Source organism: Pseudophryne corroboree, chromosome 6 (assembly GCF_028390025.1).
Source record: "Pseudophryne corroboree isolate aPseCor3 chromosome 6, aPseCor3.hap2, whole genome shotgun sequence".
Lineage (NCBI taxonomy): Eukaryota > Metazoa > Chordata > Amphibia > Anura > Myobatrachidae > Pseudophryne > Pseudophryne corroboree.
The window spans coordinates 182,150,555-182,156,554 of record NC_086449.1 but is presented as its reverse complement, the minus strand read 5'-3'; positions in this window follow the sequence as shown (position 1 = coordinate 182,156,554).

Genomic DNA, 6,000 nt, shown 5'->3' with positions numbered 1-6,000 from the left:
CATATTTTGAACGGGGGCAATCATTACTATTGTTCTGAAAGGAAGTAATGATCATTAGTATTTTGAGAATAGTTGCCAGGAAGAAGAGGCACGAGGTGAGATAATATGTGCTTAGAAAGTGCTGTTCTGTCTCTACTGCTTCTATTATGTTTGTGTATTTATGATGGTATGTTTAACCTTTTACTGAACACTTATTTTATTTAGATTATTTAAATATGTTTGATACAGTCTATCCTAAGTATAGACCATCTATAGTGTTAATTATTAATACTGTATTCCATACTCTATCAAGTGTTTAATAAGACTAATGTGCACATATACAGTATGTTCCAGGGTCAGTACTGTTTCTTCTACTGCTCTCTCAGACTCCCACCATTGCTCCAATATTTTGCAGAGTGGGAGACTGTAGATTGCATTTGGAAACCCCTCTCTAGAAATCCTGCGTTTGCCCCTGGATTGGTGCGGGGATGTGCCGCTCTGAGACCTCTGGATTGGTGCGGGGATTTGCCGAACTGAGACCTCTGGATAGGTGCGGGGATGTGCCGCACTGAGACCTCTGGATTGGTGTGGGGATGTACCGCACTGGGACCCCTGGATTGGTGCGCGGATGTGCCGTACTGAGAGGCAGCCCTGTTTAAGCAGGTGTGTTGTGTATAGCGAAAGTACCTATACTACAGATGATTGGTTAGATTTGGTATTTAATTCTGTGAAGGAGATGAGAATAGTATACTGGGCTAGATGCATCGTCGCTTTGAGTGTGATAAAATGGAGAGAAAAAGTAGCAGCCAATCAGCAATCAGCTCCTAACTGCCATGTCACAGGCTGTGTTTGAAAAATGACAGTTAGGAGCTGACTGGCTGGTACTTTTCTGCTCTCCATTTTATCACTCTCCAAGCCATGATGCACCTCGCACACTATTCCTGGCCTTGAAAAAGATCCCAGAAACACGTTGGCATTTGTGTGGATTATCCGGTAGATCAGTGTTTCCCAACCACGGTCCTCAAGGCACACCAACAGTGCAGGTTTTAGTGATAACCATGTTTGAGCACAAATGGTTCAATCAAAATAACTGAGGTACTAATTAAATCACCTGTGATCAGATATGGTTATCCTTAAAACCAGGACTGTTAGTGTGCCTTGAGGACCGTGGTTGGGAAACACTCCAGTAGATGGTGAAGGATTCTGGAGCCATTGCCTTACTGGTAGCTATGCTGTGGTTGTGATCCGGGACACCCACAGGTATTTCATTAAACATCTATATAGAGAGCTAATTTACGTTGGTTTTCATGCTGAGTCGATAATTGCACCTTTATTCACACAATCTTGTGGAATGCTAATCTTTTATGTGTGTTTTTTTATACCTTTATATGTACTTGTTTAAAAAAAATTGCATGTTTAGTTTATAACGTACTACACTATGGACACTATTCAGCATGGATCGCATCTGAGATGCAAATCACATCTCAGAATTTTCGGGCCAGTGCGCACGTCTGCGCGGGCACGGCCTGGGAGATGCGTTCGCATCTCAGTGATGTGAATACTTCTGCATGATTGACAGGCAGAGGCGTTCGCAGGGCTGTCAGGGGTGGTGAAGCGGCATTGCGGGGGTGGTGCAGTGTAAATAGGGGCAGGTCTGGGCCATTTTCAGGGTGGCCGTGTGACGCCATACGTGGCCGCTGCAACGGGAAACATGGACACTCTGCGCCTGCCTTCGCAGCCAGGCTGCACAGACAGGGGGCATCCCTAATTCAGCGGTGTGATTGCAATTGAATTGTGAATGCACCGCTGGTGGCAATTTGTATGCTGAGCGGCTTTACCCTTTACTAATTTAGCAAAACTGCAATTGAAGCTGAATAAGGTCCAAAATACGTTTTTGTCTCTCATCTATTGTATGCATCTGACTATAACATCTTGTGGGCAGTGGTGGATTTCTCACTAGGCACGTGAGGCCCAGTAGGAATGCCCCCTTAAAGCCCAGTTACACCTTCTCAGTTGCAAGTGTAGATGTTTCTCATACTTCTCTGCGCTCAATTCTAGACTATGCGGAGTGCAATAGCACGTAAGATATGCTCTGCACATAGAGGGTCATTCTGACCTGATCTCTTGCTGCAGTTCTTCGCAGCGCAGCGATCAGGTCAGAACTGCAAATGCGCCGGCGCCGCAGTGCGCCGCGCATTGCTGACAGCCGACGGCTGTCGCTGCCTAGTGATTGCCTCTGCCTGATTGACAGGCAGAGGCGGTCGCTGGGCGGGAGGGGGCGGCACAGCGGCATGTGGCCGCCGTTTTGTGGGCGCAGTGTCCGGAACGTGCGGGGGACGGGCCTCAGCGGCTGCGAGCCGGGCAGCGAAGAGTAGCTCCCGGCCAGCACACAAAAGCTGCGCTGGCCGGGAGGTACTCCTGAAATGCAAAAGCATCGCCGCTGTGCAATGCTTTTGCACTTCTGCGACGGGGCAAGGACTGAAATGCGGGGTGGGCTAGCCCTGTGCTGGGCGTCCCCCCGCATGTCTGTGTTCCTGATCACAGCTGTGCTAAATTTAGCACAGCTACGATCAAGTCGGAATCACCCCCATAGTAATAGGGCTGAAGTTACCATGTTTGCATGATCACCACCCATGTACTGTACTTAAATGTAGCTAATCACACACTAAAACCAACTCATAATACTTTCATATTTACTCCAGATCAATTTTGAGTATATATGTTTATTAAATTACATACAACCAGGGCCTGTGCTACCCACTCAGCAAAGGGATGCAAAGCAGGTAGGCGCCTGGCTGGAGAAGCGCTCTCCCTGCTTTGCATCCCTGCTGCTGCGCCGCCCTGTCCCCTCTGCTGCCGGCTGCTGTGCCTGTCACTGTATGACAGGCAGCAGCGCCAGCAACTTGAAGCCTCCCACTACCGCCCTCCTCCAGTGACAGTAATCACTGAAAAGGGGGCGGAGCTACACAAGGGGATGGGGCGGGGTAACACAGACAAAGGGGCGGAGCCACACTGGACCACCAGGCTGCGTGTGTTGGTGAAGTTCAGCCCAGGATCACCACTGCAGCTGCTTTGATGGGAAGGGGGTTGCAGTTTGATGGTGGGGGGAGACGCGGGTTGCTGGTGGGTAAGGAGGTAGAGGTTACCTGCTGCCGTGTCCTGTAGGCTTAAGCAGAGGCTTCACTTCAGCTGTCCGGCAAGTGACTCCGCCCCTGCTCTCTCCCATTGGCTGTTCTGGCTAACACATGCACAGAAGTGCATGTGACTGACTCCTTGCCCTGCACGATGCATGCTGGTCAGTATCCGGACTCCAGGTCGACAACAAAAAGGTCGACACACCTTAGGTCGACGCCAATTGGTCGACACACCTTAGGTCGACATGGGCAAAAGGTCGACATTGGACAAAAGGTCGACATGGAAAAAGGTCGACATGAGTTTTTCACAATTTTTTTCTTTTTTGGAACCTTTTCATACTTAACGATCCACGTGGACTACGATTGGAACGGTAATCTGTGCCGAGCGTAGCGGAGCCTAGGCACCATGCCCGAAGCATGGCGAGCGAAGCGAGCCATGCGAGGGGACGCGGTGCACTAATTGGGGTTCCCGGTCACTCTACGAAGAAAACGACACCAAAAAAACCATAAAAAATTCTTGTCGACCTTTTCCACGTCGACCTTGTTCCTGTCGACTATTTGTCCATGTCGACCTGTTGTCCATGTCGACCTAAGGTGTGTCGACCAATTGGCGTCGACCTAAGGTGTGTCGACCTTTTTGTTGTCGACCTGGAGTCCCAGACCCTGCTGGTCTGCCTCTGATAGGGACTGTCACTGCACCAGTACAGGAGGTGTGACCAGCAGCATCTGAGGATCCTAGTAAGTGACAGATCTCCACATCTGCCCCAGACACACATGTCCCACCTGCACTGCACCTCCCCCTGCCTACACCTGACTCTACCCATACATTCTTCTCTATGACTGCTTCCCAATTCCCCCCTCCCCCCCCATGTATCTGTAGCAGTCACCTACTTTCTGTCTCTGCATTTGTTTTCCCCCTTTATTACCAGGTGTGTGTGTGTGTGTATGTGTGTCTCTATCTGCCCTAACAATGTGTACTACTGTCCCTACCCAAGTGTGACTGTGTCCCCCCCCCCCTCCTGTGTGACTGTGTGTCCCCCTCCCTCCTGTGTGACTGTGTCCTCCCCCGTCCTGTGTGACTGTGTGCCCCCCCTCCTGTGTGACTGTGTCCTCCCCCCTCCTGTGTGACTGTGTGTCCCCCCCTCTTGTGTGCCTGTGTCCTCCCCCCTCCTGTGTGACTGTGTCCTCCTACCTCCTGTATGTCTGTGTGTGTGTCCCCTCCTGTGTGACTGTGTCCTCCCCCCTCCTGTGTGACTGTGTCCTCCCCCGTCCTGTGTGACTGTGTGCCCCCCCTCCTGTGTGACTGTGTCCTCCCCCCTCCTGTGTGACTGTGTGTCCCCCCCTCTTGTGTGCCTGTGTCCTCCCCCCTCCTGTGTGACTGTGTCCTCCTACCTCCTGTATGTCTGTGTGTGTGTCCCCTCCTGTGTGACTGTGTCCTCCCCCCTCCTGTGTGACTGTGTCCTCCCCCCTCCTGTGTGACTGTGCGTCCCCCCCTCCTGTGTGACTGTGTCCTCCCCCTCCTGTGTGACTGTGTCCTCCCCCCTCCTGTGTGACTGTGTCCCCCCCTCCTGTGTGACTGTGTCCCCCCCTCCTGTGTGACTGTGTCCTCCCCCATCCTGTGTGACTGTGTACTCCCCCCTCCCGTGTGACTGTGTGTCCCCCCTCCTGTGCGACTGTGTCCTCCCCCCTCCTGTGTGACTGTGTGTCCCCCCCTCCTGTGTGACTGTGTGCCCCCCCCTCCTGTGTGACTGTGTCCTTCCCCCTCCTGTGTGACTGTGTGACCCCCACTCCTGTGTGACACTGTGTCCCCATTCCTGTGTGACTATGGCCCCCCTCCTGTGTGACTGTCACCCATTCCTGCGTGACTGTGTCCCCCACTCCTGTGTGACACTGTGTCCCCATTCCTGTGTGACTATGGCCCCCCTCCTGTGTGACTGTCACCCATTCCTGCGTGACTGTGTCCCCACCACTCCTGCAAGACTGCGTCCCCCCCTCCTGTGTGAATGTGTGCCCCCCTGCAGCGTGTCCATGTACCCAACACTTGTGTGCATGACCATCTCCCCTCCTGTGTGTGTCAGTTGTGTGTGTCTCCTCTAGTGTGTGTGTTAATTGTGCCTTCTGCACCTTCTGACTTGCATTATATAAGAAAGAACGGGGGACACAAGTTAAATATTTAAAGGAGGGGGAAGGGTCACAAGTTAAATATATAAAGGGTGCAAGGCCGCAATGTTAATAAGAATGTGCTACTGTGTGGTGAAATGGGGGTACTATTACGTGGCCACGCCCCTTCTGTGTGAGACCACACCCTTTTCTTCGACACACACCAAAGGTGCGCGCTGTACCTTTGTAATATATGGGAGGGCGCAAATTTATAGTTTGCAGGGGGGCGCGGAACACCCTAGCACTGGCCCTGCATACAACTGTATTAGTAATGTAACCATTATATTCCAAATATTTAGCAATAAAAAGAAAAATCATCTGCTAAATTCACAGGAAAACCCGTTAAGCTCTTTACCCTGACTTCTCTGTATTCAAAGTCATTTACTTCTCATTTACTGTTAGACAGAGCTGTAACTGGTGCCATGAGCGATCCGAGGCCTCACAATCTAGTGCCCAGTGTGCCGAAACTGGTGCCACGGGCGACTCGCAGCCTCACAATCTAGTGCCCAGTGTGCCGAAACTGGTGCCAGGGGTAACCCGCTGCCTCACAATTTAGTGCCCAGTGTGCCGAAACTGATGCCAGGGGCAACCCGTGGCCTCACAATTTAGTGCCCAGTGTGCCGAAATTGGTGCCAGGGGCTACCCACTGCCTCACAATCTAGTGCCCAGTGTGCCAAAACTGGTGCCAGGGGCTACCTGTGGCCTTACAATCTAGTGCCAAGTGTAC